This window comes from Cricetulus griseus, chromosome 2 (assembly GCF_003668045.3).
Source record: "Cricetulus griseus strain 17A/GY chromosome 2, alternate assembly CriGri-PICRH-1.0, whole genome shotgun sequence".
NCBI lineage: Eukaryota > Metazoa > Chordata > Mammalia > Rodentia > Cricetidae > Cricetulus > Cricetulus griseus.
The window spans coordinates 445,655,605-445,674,028 of record NC_048595.1 but is presented as its reverse complement, the minus strand read 5'-3'; the positions used below and the strand labels follow the sequence as shown (position 1 = coordinate 445,674,028).

The following is an 18,424-nucleotide window of genomic DNA, read 5'->3' as shown; positions in this document are numbered from 1 at the left end:
AATATAGACAGCCATATCCAACCAGACAGTAAGCAGAGAGTGAGAGATCTTGGAACACTCAGTCCTAAGTGGGATGTCTCCATCAAATCCCCATCCTCTGAGCTCAGCGATCCCTGAGGAAGAGTAGGAAGTAAGAATATAAGAGCCAGAGAGGGTGGAGGACACCAAGCAAACAAGGCCATCTAAATCGACATGAGCAAAGCCCATATAACTCACAGAGACTGAAGCAGCAAACGTGGGGTCTACGCAGGTCTGCACCAGGTCCTACGAAAGTGTTTTTATGGAAATCCTGTGAAGGAGTGTGTCCCTGACTCTTGTAGCCTCTCTTGGTCTCTTTTCCTTCATCAGTCTGTCCTACTGACTTCAATGTGATAGCTTTTGCTGTAATTTATTACAAATTATTTTGTTACATTTTTAAAGAAAAATTAATTAATATAAACCTAGACACCAGAGTAAACATTAACAACAGAATTGTCATTTATACTTGTTAGGAAAGGGAAAATCCAGTTTTCTCCTGGAATGATATTGATTAGTATCAACTACTCCAGGACAGCTCTCATGCTCAGGAACAGTTGACCATGAAATAATTGATTCTGCAGGTAAGATTGAGAGAAAGACATACAGAGAGAGAAAGAGAGAGAGAGACAGAGAAAGAGACAGAGACAGAGACAGAGAAAGAGAGACCTCCTTATACATAATTTTTAAATGTCATCACAGAAGTCATAGAAGTATAAAATTATTGGTAATTTTTAACAAACTTTTTCTCTGACGTGTAAAAATTTGTTTGAAAATAAAACAGAAGAGGGAAAGTGGGAATAAAAGAAGATAAAATAAGATTGGAAAACCTTGTTTGTGTTTACTGGCCATTTGTACTTCATTTAAAATTTCTGCTCATTTCTATAACCTACATATTGATAGGACTTTTTGACTTCCATTCTGTAGTCTGTCTCTTTTCACTTTGTTGACTGGTTTCTTCTTTTTCTGTGAAGAAACTTTGAATTTAGTGCAAGGCCATTTGTCAAAACTTGCTTTTGTTTTTCAAGCTATCAGAGTCCTATTCAGCAAGTTATTACCCACAACTACTTCTTGAACTCTTTTGTCAATGTTATCCCCCAAAGAGTTCCAAAGTTTTAGAGTGTGCATTAAAGTGCTTGAGCCATTTTGAGGTTATTTTTGTACAATGTAGGAGCTGAGGATAAGTGATCTGGTTTTATTGATAACCAGTTTTCCTTGGTACCAGGATCAGATGACAACAGCTACTTGGCTTTATTTTTGGATATTTAGTTGTATTCAGTTGGGTTATAGGTCTTCTTTTTATCTTAGGCTAGTGCTCTTTTGCTTTTGGTTCTGTAACCTTAAGCACAGTTTGCAGCCCAGTATTATGATGCCTCCTGCATCACACTTCTTGCTCAGATTTTCTTTGGCTATGTGGCATCTCTTTTATTCCCATGTGAATTTTAGCATTCTTTCTACACAATGTCTATTAATAATGTCATCAGAAGTTTAATGGGGATTACATTATATTTATATACTGCTCTTGGGAAGACATTTGTTTTAACATTTATTCTACCAATTAATGAACATAAGAAAGCTTTCTGTCTTCCAGTGTCTTATATCATTTCTTCCTCCAATGTGCAATAGTCTCTACTGTAGGTCATCTTAATATATTTACTTAAGTTTAAGCTGTTGGAAATGGAATTTCCTTCCTTACTTCTTTCCTACTGAGTTCATTGTTGGTGTATGGAAAAATTACTCACTTCTATATGTTGATATGTTGATATTTTACCACTTTGTTGAAAGCATAAATCATGCCTAATAGTTTTCTACTGTACTATTTAGGTTCTTCTAAGAATATGTATTTTAGCCACCAGGACCATTCAAATCACATGTGAATACATGGAGTCAGAGATGAGATATGGGAGAGAACATGCAATGTTTCCTCAGATATGAGGATATGGCACGGAGTAACCACAGAAACCAGAAAATTATTGGTGTGTGTGTGTGTATATGTGTGTGTGTGTGTGTGTGTGAGAGAGAGAGAGAGAGAGAGAGAGAGAGAGAGAGAGAGAGAGAGAAGAGAGAAAGACAGAGACAGAGACAGAGAGAGGGGGAGACAAATATTCTCAGCTATAAAGAAAAAATGGAATTTGTTTTTTCAAGAAAGTTGTTAGAACTAGAGATGGGCATGTTATGTAAAATAAGTCCATCCCACAGAGAAAAATACTATATTTGCCCTCTTTTATGATTCCTAGTATGAAAAGGAACAAGAGACTAAAAGGAAACTTCTAAATGTGAAGTAGGGATAGATAAAGCAGGACACGGGAGAGTGAGTGGATGGTGCTGTTAGGGAAGTCTGTTGAACTAGAAGACTTAGGTACTTGCTGGCAGTCTGGCATTGAAGGCTACAGTCTGAACCACTTCCAGTATTAACTATGGTTCTTATCAGCCACCCACATGTTAGAAACCACAGTAAAATGTTTCTATCACTGTGAACCCCACCATTACTTTCCCTTCCATGATAGAAAATAGTCCCAAATCCAGGAGCTAAAATAAACTTAAGTTGCTTCTCATGGGTCACAGTGATGAGAAAGTTAACTAATATGTGTATTTGACATAATACTTAACATAAATCTGTTTGTTAATACGTGTGTGTGTGTGTGTGTGTGTGTGTGTACTACTCATGTGTTCCTTTTGTTAATGATATAAGCAAATATATGACAAAGGCGACTTATAAAGGAATGCTTTGCTTTTGTGTATAATTTGAAGGGATATCATGTTGAAGAAGGCATAGTGGCAGTAGTACAAGCAATGGGTTACAGCCTATCTAAACTCAAGAGGCAAAGAATAGCATTCTCCTCTCCATTCTGTCTTGACTAATGTCACCAACTGTGCTGACTAGTTTTTTGTCAACTTGACAGAAACTGGGTTCATCTGGGTAGAGGGGACTTCAATTGAGAAAATGCTTTCAGCATATTGTCCTGTTTGTGAGACATTTTCTTGATGAATTATTGCTATGGCCCAGACCACATTGTGGGTGATGCCACCACAAGGCAGGTGTCCCTGGGTTGTACAAGGATGGAAAACCATAGGGAGCAAGCCAGCAAGAAACATTCCTTTATGGCCTCTGCTTCTGTCCCTGCCCCCATGCTCCTTCTCTGATTAAGTTCCTGACTTGATGACCCTCAATGATGGACTGTGGTCAGGACATGTAAGACAAGTTAAAGCTTCATCTTCCCAAGTTGCTTTTAGTCAGTGTTTTATCATGGCAATAGAAAAAAATATATACTCAATTTACTATAGGCCTTCCCATATCCATTAACCTAATCCAGGGACTCCCTCACAGACATATCCATAGGTTGTTTCCATACTGACTCTAAATCTCAACAAGTGTGCAATCAAAATTCTACCACATTACTGACACCAAATATGTGGCTAAATCATAACATTTCCCTGCTGGTCACTGGCCTCTCATTTTATCTCACAATGCAAAATACATTCAATACATCTCTAAAAATCCTCATACTTTTTGGCAGTCCTGGCACCATTCAAAAGTCCAAGGCCTCTTCTCAGAGTCAAAGCAATTACCTAATTGGAAACTCGTATAAAATTAATGAGGCGGCAGTATACTTCCAGCAAAGGATAGCACACAATAAATCTCCCTATTCCAAAGTGGAGGAAAGGGAGCATAGCAAAGAAGGATTAGACCAAAGTGAAACAGAAGCTGGCATAAAAACTTGGATTCTATATCTCCATGTCTGATATCTGGGGCTTGTTATGGAGTCAATTAGTTTCTAAGGGACAAAGATACTCCTCTTCTTTTCTCCCCTGTTCTGTCTCCAGCACCACTCTTGTGCTTGCACCATTCCAAACCTGAGACACTCCTCAGAAGATTCCCACAATTCTAGAATCCTCATTGCAACTCAGACTCCACAGCTTCTTGAAATGGTCACTCAAGGTCACTTAGCAAGGAGTGCAACCACAACACATGTTGCTTTGATACCAACCAACTCACCCACGACACTGTCTTCCTAGATTTAAACACATTTGCAATAAAATTTGAGGAAATTAATGTCACAGTTGCTTTTACATTTCCCAGCTGTTAGAATTTCTTTTATTCTTGTGAAATAAAACAATAAGTTGAATAAAGATGGAAAATGAGCATCGTGGCAGCAGCAGGCTTCTGTGACACACTTGAGCTCTGATGGGGAATGTACTATGTATGTTTATCTTATTGATTGTTAGATAAAATACTGTTTGGCCAATGAAACAGCAAGTTAGACAGGACTAGGAGTCAAAGAGGATTCTGGGAAATGTAGTAGAGAAGTGGTGATCCAGGCAGGAAGTGACATAGCAAGGAGACTCATATCTAAGAGAGGAAACAGGAAGTGGCCCCTTTTTCCCTTCACCTCCTCCAGCAGCACAATGTGATCCACCGGCAAGGAGGGACGTCAATAAGGCGTCCGATAAGATAAGTCTTATAAAATAATAGAGTTATAATAAAGACTGAGCTAACAGATGAGGAATCCTAATCATTGGTCAAGCAGTTTTGAACCTAATACAAGTTTCTGTGTATTCATTTGGGCCCAACTCAGGCGGGCAGCTGGCATAAAGCACACACGTGGCAATGGGGCTCAGGCGGCTTTTGGCAGAAAAATTTATTGTAACAGAGCTCCATTAGCTTTCAAAGCACACACACATCTGTCTCTGGGTTTTACCTGAAAACTGCTACAAACAGAAATAGCAAAGCTATATTTAAGGAACGATGTTTATTTTTACATTTTACTGCCATTTAGGAAATGGTAATGAATCTACTTTTAAACACAATGTGTAATTTTAAACTAACATGATATACAAACCATAGAGAAATTGAAAGAATGTACTTTGAAAGATCTGAAATGTTAGAATATCATTATGGCATGAGGACAATGGTAAGGTAGGCAGTGGCTCATCTGGGGACATATTCACAGGGTTTGTTCTAATTATTAATGTAAAAGGAGCTTGGTCACTTAATTCCATAAAGTGTGGACATAAGTGCCACAGGCCGTTTGTCTGTTCCTCCCTCATGTCACTCCAGGAACAGTGATGTTTTGTATTTTCCATCTTTCATGTTCGTAGAAAGTCACAACTTTTGTTTTTAGCTAAAATCCTATGAATTTTTTTTTGTTTTTCTTTCTCCACTATTTGCACAGGTGTTTATCATAGAAACCCAGCACTGGTAACTTTTTTTCTCAGTGTAGAAGAGGAGTGGGAAAAGCTAAGCTCACAGGACATTGGGGCTCATAAGTAGGTCAACATGGAAGAGGTAGAGAGTACATAGTTACTGGGCCAAGGTTTCTAGGCAGTGTGTGAAATACCCTTAATCCATGCCCCTCATTCCATAGAGACAGGAGGGCACATCCTGCCACTGTCTAGGAAGGGAAGGCACTGAGCTGAAACTGCACTAGGCAGAGGGCGTCTGACCAAAATATCTGGGAATAGACGAGCAGTGTCTCACTTGTGTCATTTTTTTTCACCCCAAGGAATTTTTTATCTCTTCATGCAAGTTTTATCTTCTCAAATAAACACATCTAAATTCAAACTGAGCATTAGGCAAAAATCATAGTTATCATGTGTATTGATTTCTCTATTGTTCATTTTCCTAACAACTTAGGCTCTAATTACTGTTGCACTTTCTTTTGCAACAACTATTATTTCCCCCTTTGTTTTCATTCCAAATAGTACCATTCTGCTGCATGTCCTTGTCCAGTTGGTGTACAGTATCTGTACTTTCAGTGCGTCATTCTCGGACTCACAATCACTCAGATAAGTGTTTAATCCTCACCTCTTTCTCCATTCAAATTTTTGTTACAAATCCCACTCCTTGGTCCCTTTATTCCAGATGCTCCAGTTGCATGTTTTCTACAAAATTCTGAACTCTATTGTGCTCAGTTCTTTCAAGAGAGCCCTTAGACATTCACTTCTAAGAGAGTTCTTAAATTTGTAAACAATATGTCCCAGAAGAAGTCTAAGCAAATTATAAGAGGTGTCATTAGCAATTCAAGATTTGAGAAGAAGAGCTTGCTGTATCTTATAAACAGATGGAAAGACAAAAGCACAGCAAAATGATTTAGGTTAGCTGCATAAAAACCCAAGGTCTGTGTGCTGTTGAGAAAATACATTGAGAAGCGCTAGATTGGTGTGAGTGGTCTTTTCTTAACTGAAAAAGCAGACACGTCATGTGAAATGCTTCAAGACATCTGTTGCAACTAACTGTGTTCTCTTAAAAAAGGAAAGCACTTAAACCAAATGTTTGTAGGATGCCTGGAACCAATAAGTGTAGTTCCTGGTTCCTATTCCCACATGAATGAAAACAGGTTCTCAGACACATGGTTATCTCATAATGCACGCTCATTTCAGTCCCTGCACTGACACACACTTCACGGAAAGAAATGTGATAGAGACATAACATGCTCAGGGTAATAAGGCACACTGTGGCTACAAGGAGATACTGAGTTACAGATAGACAGCAAAGCCCTAAGATCTCTGATTTCTGTCCTTGTAATCCCCAGAGGTCAGAGTACCTGCATGTTTATTGTCACTTAATAAAGTGACAAAATGCATCCTTGTTTTATTTTTCATCCTCCATGAGAATATGCTTGACTTTCTAGTTTAGCTCTTCGTTGTTTCTTTTTATTATTTTTTATTAAGTCCAGATTCTGCGAGTGGGTGGCAGAGAGGTATAGAAGTGGCCTGAAGAAAAGACCAAGAGGGCTTCAGGAGACAGATAAGGTAATACTGAGCTTATCAGTAAGTGGGATTCCCAGGTACTTGTGGGTGTGGTGGAAAGAGGGGAGACCCTTCAAGCAGACCGCAGTAATACAAACAATAATCTAGAGGCAGGAATGAAATGGCCAAGGGGGCTCCTGGGTCTGAACCAAGTTTTTGGAATCTGCAGTGAATGGAGCTGAGGTGGGTGGAGGGACACCTGTGAGCAGGTTGTTATGGGGCTAAAGGTGAGATGGAGAGGCCACAATGAAGGACAGAAAGAGTAATGTAGATCACCTGAGTCCCTGACAGCTGTGGCCTCAGGATTTCCAGAGTAGAACATGTTTCTAGGTATCAGGGACACCCACAAAGAATTGGAATAGGCTAGAGCTGGCAGAGAGCTGGGAGGCTCCACATGGAGAATGAAAGTTGTGTCCACACCTAGGGCTGATGGAGCCCCCCTCAATGGAGTAGTGCGAGAGGAGAGAACCTAGACACAGACTTGGGATGAGCCTACAGAGGTTGTAATAAAAAACAAGGATAGTGAAAACTGACTCTCTGAGTCCAACCCCATTGCACCCACTGGAGGTCTGACATAGAGAATGCTTTTAGGTAGTTGGACATTACACAAAATCCCAGGTCAAATGGGATTATGTAATTTGAACATGTCTTTAATTTCGTTATTTTAAATTCATGGCTAACCTACAATAAATGTACATCTTTCTGAGGCATGACATGATATTTCAACACATGAATTCATTGTATAATGTCTAATCAGAGAAACTAGCATATTACTGTAACTTTTATCAGGACTTCTTGATAAAGCTGTCTCTTCTAGATAATTTAAAATATGTGATACATTGTTGTAGAATGTTGTTTTAAGGTGTGTTACTTTTGTTTATGCTCTAGAGCATTTGTTTAATGATGCAAAGATGTGTTTGATTAAATAATATTCACCTGCAGTCAGGAGGCTGAGTCAGCAGCTAGCTGACAGGAAGTGTTAAGGAGGAGCCAGGTAGAGACGGGTTTCTAAGGAGGAGCAAGGAGAGAACAAGGGGAGTTGGACATCAGGGGCCAGCTACCCAGCCACCCAGCCAGCCATGGCGCAAGAGTGAAAGGAAGATATATGGACGTAAAGAAGGGTAAAAGCCTAGAGGCAAAAGGTATTAGAGATAATTTAAGAAAAACTGGCAAGAAACAAGCCAAGCAGACTAAAGAGTGAAATGTCACCCAACAATATATCATGAATAACTTCAGCCATGCCGTATGCCAAGAGCACACAATACATCGACTTATTCTTCTTGACTAACTGTAACTTGTATGAAATTGGAAAATTTAGCATCGTAAATTTTAAGTAGACTTTAACTATAAATATAAAGCTATAAAATAGGTAATATCTGGTTTCATAATTTTAAGCAGTCTTCATAAAACCTTCAATAAATTAGTTTAACCTTCCCTTGTTAAAATAATTGAAATTGCCCGGGCATTGGTGGCGCACGCCTTTAATCACAGCACTCCGGAGGCAGAGGCAGGCAGATCTCTTTGAGTTCGAGGCCAACCTGGTCTCCAGAGCGAGTGCCAGGATAGGCTCCAAAGCTACACAGAGAAATCCTGTCTCGAAAAACCAAAAAAAAAAAAAAATTAAAAATAATTGAAATTACTTTGACATCTAATAACATTATTATATAATATTTTAACTTTAATTCCATTTCATAGATGAACTCAATGATTTTTATGAACCTTCCTCTGTCCACCACAAACCTACCTTCTAAGAAATTCAGTTGTCTATAGAAGAGAATGTGGATTGTTTGGCAAGCTAAAGTCTCATTACCACATCGAATTTCTTGATTGTTCCAATAATCAGAACACTTGCAGCAAATATCAGAATATCACAGCAGATAGTGCAAGGATCGGTCTACAAAAGGGTCTGGTTGTAGCTGTGAAGGAGCCATGGGAAGCATACTTAGTGGCCTTAGGAGGTGAATACCGAGGGCAGTCAGCACATCCCTAACACAAGGTTGGATTGTTCAGCCTCAGGACTCATCCTGTTTCCTCATACGGTTCCTTCTTTGTCACTTTTCATGTTGAAATGTTTATAGACGTTCCTTGTGAAAGGTGCTTGCAAGTATAAGAATTATGTGTAGAATGAGCACAGCTCTTCAGAGAAAAGGCACCATAAAATCTAACACGTAAACAATAAATCAACTCAACAGATAGCAGCCTTTTCTTGTCAAGGAGCAACTGTAAACTGATTCAGAATGTCTGACAGAATAAATAAGGTAAAAGTGAAACTCAATTTGCCTCACCCAATGACAAAAGACAGACATTTGGGTTAAATAGAATTATCTATACCTGATCAAATGAAACAGGACAATAAACACCATTAATATCTGCAAAGCAGGTCTAATGATAAAAAGCTACATTCAGAACAGGTGACATTTTCTAGTCGAATGTCTGTGCCTCAAAGGAAAAGTAATCGATCCAACTCTTATTAATTCTTTACTAAGGATTAATTGTGGAAATAATTTGACACATTTTAAAGAAAATATAAACTGATTAGGCCAGGAATATTAAAGTACATTTTTGGAGCCAGGTGTGGTAGCTGACACTAGTAATTCCAACAATGGGATGGCAGGACGTGAAGACAAGAGGACTGTTGCTGGTTGGAGACTAGCCTAGGCTGCATAGTGAATTTGAGAGAAGCTAGACTATAGATTAAGACCCTGTTTGAAAGAAACAAAACTGCATAATAGCATTAACAGTTTAAAAGGGCATAAATGTGAGCATTATTTAAGTATCAACTTGCATTTTCTCTTCTACAAAGAGCAAAGCTTTCTGGCATTCAAAGCATTGTCAAGAAAGAGATAAATGATTACATAAAAATATAGAATATGTCCCTCTGGAGCAGTATTCTCAACCTTCCTAATGCTGTGACTCATCAATACAGTTCCTCATGTCCTGGTGACCCCCAAACACCCTATAAAATTATGTTTTTACTACTTCATAACTATAAAACATCATTGTATAACTCCCATTAATAAAGATTATTGGATTAGGCCACAAAGAGGGAATTTTTATTTATAATAAAAAACTTATAAATGCAATATATTAAACAGACAGATATCTTGAATTGAAAGAGACTTTATATGATTCAGTGCTGAAAACAATTTGGTAAAATTTCAATCCAATCTAAAATGATAATTTAAAGGCCTAGATCATTAGAAATATAACTGAAAAAACCTTTTTTGCATATATATACATATATATGGAGAGAGAGAGAGAGAGAGAGAGAGAGAGAGAGAGAGAGAGCAATAATGGCAATATGTTATGCATCAATATCAGCAACAGCTTTTCCAGGTTCTGCAGTCATTTGAACAAAATTGTAGAGACAACCAGCACACTCCATTTAAAAAAAAACAGAAAAAAACAAACAAACAACAAAAAAAGTAAAAAACAAAATCCCAGAAAACAGCGCAGTTCTGTTACTCTTGTGGTACTTGGCACCTTTTTTTTTTTAAATTAGATTCTCAGTCATCATCTGGAAGGAAACCATTCTGAGCAACATCATTAAAAACAGCTCTGATAAAGCATGGTCACTACTATGTATCATAAAGCAGGTCCACATATGAGTGAGTACATATCATGTTTGTCTTTTTGTGATTGGGTTACCTTGCTCAGAATGGTTTCTTCTAGTTCCATCCATTTTCCTGCAAATTTCAAGATTCCATTGTTTTTTCTGCTGAGTAGTACTCCATTGTGTAAATGTACCACATTTTCTCTATCCATTCTTCAGTTGAGGGGCATCTAGGCTGCTTCCAGTTTCTGGCTATTACAAATAATGCTGCTATGAACATGGTTGAACAGATGTCCTTGTTATATGAATGTGCTTCTTTTGGGTATATGCCTAGGAGTGGAATTGCTGGATCTTGTGGTAGACTCATTCCCATTTTCTTGAGGAGTCGCCATACTGATTTCCAAAGTGGCTGTACAAGTTGGCACTCCCACCAGCAGTGGAGAAGTGTTCCCCTTTCTCCATATCCTCTCCAGCATGAACTGTCATTGGTGTTTTTGATTTTAGCCATTCTGACAGGAGTAAGATGGTATCTCAGAGTTGTTTTGATTTGCATTTCCCTGATGACTAAGGATGTTGAACACTTTCTCATGTGTCTTTCAGCCATTTTAGATTCCTCTATTGAGAATTGTCTGTTTAGTTCTGTACCCCACTTTTTAATTGGATTGTTTGGTGTTTTGGAGACTAGCTTCCTGAGTTCTTTGTATATTTTGGAGATCAGCCCTCTGTCAGATGTGGGGTTGGTGAATATTTTTTCCCAGTCTGTGGGCTGCTGAAACCTTTTAAATCAACATATAATGCTATTTCATATTTTATAACATATAAAGGTTATATAATATTCTAACCCAATGAATATCTAGTGTTATCTGTGTTCAGATTGTGTGTGTGTGTGTGTGTGTGTATGTGTGTGTCTGTGCGCGTGCGTGTGTGTTTGCTAGTGTAGATATACCATGTTTGAACTAGTATTTATGACGAATTTGAAAAAATGTTTTTTAAATGTTCCAACCATTATAATTTCTAATTTATTCATTGATATAATGCAATAGGCCCAAAAAAGCTTATTGTTGACCTTTAAAACTTCTTTTAAAACTGCTAGACATGCTGGGCATTGGTGGCACATACCTTTAATCCCAGCACTCAGGGGGCAGAGGCAGGTGGATCTCTGTGAGTTGGAGGCCAGCCTGGTCTCCAGAGCGAGTGCCAGGATAGGCTCCAAAGCTACACAGAGAAACCCTGTCTCGAAAAACCAAAAACAAAAACAAAAAACAAAAAAAAAACCAAAAAACTGCTAGACATGATTCATGGTATTTTGAATTCAATATATTTAAAGAGATCATAGCTATTTTTCTATTTTTAATGCTTTACTCTTCTAAATATTGGCTTTATAGATCACCTTTAAAGTTGTTTTCTGACACTCTGACATGATTACATTACTTTTTCATCTATGTCTTTTCATCTCTCATGTGGAATCATTCTTACCTCTATCCATTACCTCTTGCCAATGTCAAAACACAATCATGAAAATTCAGACACTAACATGAACCACAGAACTATCTTACAATCGATATTCCTTATAAACATATCATGTTATATAGCATTAAATCAATATGTACTATACAAAATGTATATAGTGTGTCAATATTGGCCACACATTTTAGTTTTCCCACAGGGTCAAAAATGTAGGCTCTAGAGATTTTTCCTGAATGTATTCTTACTTATAATCATAATTCATAACTTACTTTATACACATTAACAATAATCTTATGGTAATTACTAACAACCCCAGCACAGAACTACCGTCTTTCAGAGCCATTGTAGAACAGACATCTGTGTCTTGTACTGTGCAAATTCAGATTCTAAGAACCAACTAAGAATTTCAGAAAAAAATACACAACAAAGATATATCAAAATAATCACAATAAAAAGATAAAAAAAATGTGTCAGAGATTGTTTTAAACATTGTCCCTCAAATTAGGTTGGTAGTAATTGTTAAAATTATTCAAATGTGTTCTCTGATCACTGATACATAAAACATTTTTATTTTTCATTTACATCACTTTTCAATTGCATTGCTTCCACTGTGTCTCCTATATTTAAAAAGAGTAAATCACTTTGTACTGCAAATAGATATTAACTTGCAAATTAAAATAGATTTTATGATTAAATAGCTAAATGTAAGCATTTACTTTGTACATCTAACACATAATAATTCATTATCTAGAATATGAATAATTACTCTACAACTTTGTAATCTATGTTTATAATTAAGAATGAATTCCAACCTGATGAATTTCAAATTATTCAGAGTTAACATCTCCAGAGAAGAAATATTTGTTTATCCAGTAAAGATGTATAGCTTCCACTAAATATAGAATACTATAGGACTTCAAACTTGAGGACTCTTGTGTGGATGCTGCATAGTCTAAGATCCTGCTTAAAGACTAAGACACATAAGACATCACAGTGACAATATTTTCATTAACATATACCTTTCAAAGCTATCTAATACATAATTTTCAGCTACTTCAAAGATATTAAGTAAAAAATCTTGTAGAAGTAAAATAGACAAAAGGATTAAAGAAAACCAACATGGTAAAGCACAATGTTAAGGGTTATTCATTCACACATTGTATCCATTATTTTTCCCTCTTACTAAAAATAGATTCTTTTAATGACATAATATATCCTAATTAGGGTGTTTCCTCCCTCTGCTCCCACCTGCACTCCCAACTGGACGCATTTCTTTTCTGTCTCTCATTAGAAAACAAACAGGTTTTGAAGGAATAATAATAAAGTATAATATAATAAGATAAAGCAAAAACTAACACATCAGTATTGGACAAAACAAACAGACAGAAGGAAAATATCCCAACAGAAGGCAAAGGAAACAGAGACCTTCTCATTTGCATACTCATGAATCACATCAAACCACCAAACCAGACACCATAATTCATACACAAAGGATATGATACATACGCAGGTCATTCAAAGGCACTGAAATATGTAAAATATCACATGAAAACTTGAGACATTTTCCTCTAAAATTTTCTCAAAGATGATATAAAAAAGCAGTCAAGTTCAATCTAGAACCTAGAGATGGAGTCAGGAACATAGAGGGGAAGTTACCACAATGAATGACAAAATGAACAATATGATAGAGCAGTCACCAACATGGGAGCAAAAGTCAACAAGGAAATTGAGAACTTAGAAAAAGAAAAATAGAAATGTAGGAAAGAAATACTCCATGAATCTAACAAAAAAAGTACAGTATGAGTTTCAAAGGAGCTAAAAGATCTCTACCATGAAAACAGAAATTGAACAGTAATCCAGTCTTAGATAACCAGAAATAATATGATTAAATATCAACATTATAAATAGGTTGTTAAAGCACCCTACAGATTTAATACAATCTTCATCTGAATTCTGATGATATTCTCCATAGAACAAGGAAAAAATACTAAGGTTATGATGAGAACACAAATGATCCCAAACAGCCATAGAAATCCTAAACAGGAAAAAAATATGTTGCAGATGCCATAATAGCTATTTCAGACTGTACCACAGAGCTACAATATCAAACACAGCTGAAGACTGACACAAAAGCAAACCCAGAGACAAGTGGGAGGGATGACTGATCCAGAAATAAACACACAGGTGCAGGTATCTAATATTTACAAAATTGTCAAAAATGTACATGAGGTAGGGAGAGAGGTCTCTTCAACAAAAAACACTGGGAATATGGATATTGACATGTAAAATTAAAGTTAAATCCATAATTTACACCATGAACCAAAAGAAATTCAACTGGACCAGAGATCTTATATAAAATGAAGAATTGTGAATCATTTAAATGTAAAAATATTAAATAGTAAAAATATTTTAAGATACAGGCATAATCAAGAATTTTCTGAAAAATAGACATCAATAGCACAGAAAATTATATCAGAACATGTAGAATTGCATGAAATTAAAAAAGCAAAATGCTGAGTATTCTTTTTGATTTATAAGGTGTTTTGATTTAAAAGTTTGGAAAACATTATTGTTATTGCCTGAGGTTGGTGCTGGGGGCGAGAAAAAAACATGTTTGTTTTTGAAGTATAAATAAAGTATAAATAGCTCAAGCTATTCAGGGCTGCCACTTGTGTGAAACTCATCTGGTACTCAGACTCTATGTGCAGAAACCCCTTCCCTGTCTCGGGACTAGAACCCAGCTGAGGCAGGACCCCTGCAAAATATCTTATTATAAATGGAAATATTTTGACCTCAAGGAAGTTTAGTTAATGAATACCACACGTAACTGGTCTGAGCAAGTTCTGGTTTTCTTATTATTCTTAGTCAATGCCCTAAAGAACATGCAGGACCATATACCAAAACTAAAGAATACACATCTTTGTAGAAGTCCGTGGAATTTTTTCCAAGATCTACCATGTATTACCATACAAAACAAGTTTCAACAAATATAGGAAAGTTGAAATTATAGCCTGTATTCTATCTGACCACAATGAGAGAAAACTGGATATTACAGCAATAAAAACTACAGAAAGTACATAATCCCATGATGATTATATAGCATGCTACATAACAATAATTTGATCTAATATAAATCAAACAATAAATTTAAAAATTAATAAAATAGAAAGAAAATAAAAACACAATGTATCAAAATCTATGGAATAAAATGACGGCAGTCCTGAGGAACAGCACTAAGTGTCTACTTTTAAAAAACAAGAGATCACACTTAATAATTTAATAATGTACATGAAGTCCTTGGAAAACCAAGAATGAACCAAGCCCCAAAACAAGAGCTTGCAACAGATAACCAAAATCAGAGATTAAATAGAACCAATAGCAAAAAAAAAAAATGTAAAGTACAAAGAATCAGTAAAATGAAGAGTTGGTTCTTTGAAAAGATAAATAAGATGTACACACACTTACCCAAATTAACCAAAAGAAAACTAGAACATCTAAATTAAAATAAAAAACAAAAAGAGACACTTAAAACACATAACAATGAAATTCAGAAAAGCATAAGAATATACTTTAAAAACCTATATTTCATGAAATTAGGCAAATCTAAAAGAAAGGGACAAATTCCTAGATCCTTACACCATACCAAAGCTAAACCAATACAAAATAAAAATTTTAATTAGTGCTATAACTAGCAGTATTATTTAAGTGGTAATAAAAAAAAAACAAAGTCACCAAATAAATAACACCCAGGACTAGATGGATTAACTGCATAATTCTACCAGATATCCTGAGAAAAATTAACACCAATACTACTCACATCTTTCCATGAAGTAGAAGATGAACAAAGGCTCCCAAATACTTTCTGGGAAACCAGTATTATGCAGATACCAAAATCAGCTAATGACAGAGCAATAAAATAAAGTGAAATTTCACACCAATCTCCCTGATTAATTTTGACACAAAAATTTTAAAAAACCAGGAAACTGAATTCAACTACTCATCAGAGTTATCATTGGTTTCATTCCAAGGAAATAATGATGGTTCAACACACATGACTCAATAAACTTTACAATCATATAGATAGAAATCACATGATTATCTCATTGACACAGAAAAAAGCCTATGACAAAAATCCATCATTTTAATGACTGAAGTCACTGGAAGGCTGGGAATGGAAGGAATATGCTTCAGTATAGTCTGGATACTGCAGCTTTACAGACAACAGCATGCTTGGTGGAGAGAAACTCCAGGAGCCCCAGTAATTTCAGTAACAGCCAAGGACGTCCACTCTTCCCAACCTGTTAAACTGCTTGACATTTTAGCAGTAACAATAAAACAAAAGGAAATAACAGGGATACAAGTAGGGAAAGAAGTCATGCTATCCGTCTTTGTAGATGATATTATTCTTTTCATAAGAGTTTTAAAGCCTCCAATAAAAAGACTCTTACTTGAGAAATGAATTCATCAGGTTGGCAGGAGAATGGTTACAATCTCAAAGCACATGTTCTCCTCATGTAGAGCAAAATCATGGAGTTCCACAGCCTCTTTGCAATCCTCATGGCTCTGTCCTGGATGTCACTATCCTCCTCCTCCTGCTGGCTGTTCTAAGGTTGTGACTGCATCACAAACGGCTACACAGACACCACACCCAGAATTAATTACAGGTGTCATTAGATAAAATTCATTGGGTTTCATGATACAATTCAATTTTGAATTTTAAAAAGGTACAAATAGAATGATGTTCTTTAGAAAAGTAGAGAGGCACAACCTGGAACCTGAACTTGCTACCTATCCTGAAATACTCATAGTCACAAGGCAAGTGGCATGAGTGTTTGGAAAATAGCAAGCATTATCGCCACTGACAAATAAAATTGAGAATTATTTTGTTGATATCAAGTGATGTTGAGATTTCTACACAGTCCACAAATTTCTGGTAGACTTTCATTTTTATTATATAAAATAACTATATGAAGCTAATATCTTTCCTGAATTATAAAAAATTTCAGGGGACTTCATCACAGGCAAATACAATAAAAAATAATTCCAATTTAAAGAACTACTGATGCCTTGGGTTTTCTTCTATTGTTGCACCAGCAATTTTGTTTGAAATTTAATATTCATAATATTGAAAAATAATTTGCCATCAATAGCATTCAATGTGAGGTACTTTTAATAATGAACATGACCACCAAGTACTAAAGATCTTAATTATTGTTGCAAAACATTGGCCATTCATTTAAAAATGTAAAAAAATCAAAATTATTTTGCCTTAAAGAATATATTTAAGTTACCCATTGAGACCTGCATACCACCCTATTTCCCTATACATTAAATAATTCCTGTTTTCATTTCTCTGTACTTTTTCCTGACTTCAGTCTGTCTTTGCTGAAAGTCATAATATGGAAACCAAGAAGTAATTAAATATTAACACATACCAATTAGTATGTAAGTTGTTCACCCTCAGCACCATCTTCAATAGGATGATGATGAGATCTTGTTCCATTAGTAAGATGAAAACTACATGAATAAAAAAAACAGAAAGTCATTCTAAAAGGAAAGGTATTCATCTCATTAAAACCCACAACCATGGGTTTTAAATTTTTTCAAAGTTTTTGCAATCATGAAGGGCTCAAAAGAATGTAGCTCAAACAAATGGCTGATTTATGTCCATGCCAGTTCATAAAACATTCAATTGTATTATTGACATAGTTGATATTAGTGGACTAGATTCTAAAATGAGATTGTCTAAGATTGAGTCTTTTTTTTCTTTTCTTTTCTTGAACAGTTTTCATATATAGTTCTGACTGGGCAGGGACTTGACATTTGGCCCACACTGACTGTAAGCTCATAACAACCCTTTTCATTCAGCCAATTCTTTGGATTATGGCATGCATTATTATATTCAGCTTTGAACCTTTATTTTTAACAAATTAAAATATCAAAGCCTTCACGTGCAATTTGTGAATCATAGTAAGACTAGCTTTACAGAACGGCTGCCATGTGAATGGATGAATGAGAGTGAGTGAGTGAATGAATGAATGAGTGGCAATTGGACTTGGAATATAACAGAAGTTTCCTTTCTGTTGACAAGCACTACAGCACGCATTTGCACCAGCTCAAGTTTTATTTCTCTCAAGACACAGTTGAGTTTCCACAGTGGAAATATTCAAGAATCATCAAAAAACCAATATTTATGCAACTAGATGCTTTTTTTAAGGATTTGTTAAACTTCAGATTTCCTGTATTTTTATAACATTCATGTTAGAAATGGGGAAAAATAGGGGCTGAAGAGATGGCACAATGGCACTGGCTGTTCTTATGCAGGACCCAAGTTCAATTCCCAGCACCCACATGGCAGGTCACAAGGTCTGTAAACACAATTCTGGAAAATCCCATGGAATCTCTTGGCTTCTGAAGACAGCAAGAATGCACATGACATGGAAACATACATTCAGACAAAACACTCAAACACATAAAAGAATAAACTAAAATAAACTTTTTTAAAAGATAAGAAAAATAGAGAAGCTAGATATTTGGTCCATGGCAAGAAGTAGCCAAATAAAGCCCAAATCTTCAGACCACATACTTAATCAAAATCAGCTGAACTTGGAAAAAGAAAAGTCACATTTTCTATAGTGA

General features: G+C 36.1%; 1 long non-coding RNA gene across 22 annotated transcripts in view; it reads left to right on the top strand.

Moving 5' to 3' along the window:
• The first annotated feature begins 4,408 nt into the window (after window positions 1-4,408).
• Window positions 4,409-18,424, top strand: part of LOC103161041 — a 114,913-nt gene continuing 100,897 nt past the window's right edge. For 21 of the 22 annotated variants that reach the window (XR_003481636.2, XR_003481626.2, XR_004768751.1 and 18 more), the window contains exon 1: window positions 4,531-6,768. This is a non-coding gene — a long non-coding RNA (uncharacterized LOC103161041). Of the gene's footprint in view, window positions 4,473-4,530; window positions 6,769-18,424 lie in introns of those variants that run through there. The other variant, XR_003481627.2, reaches the window with a different exon arrangement.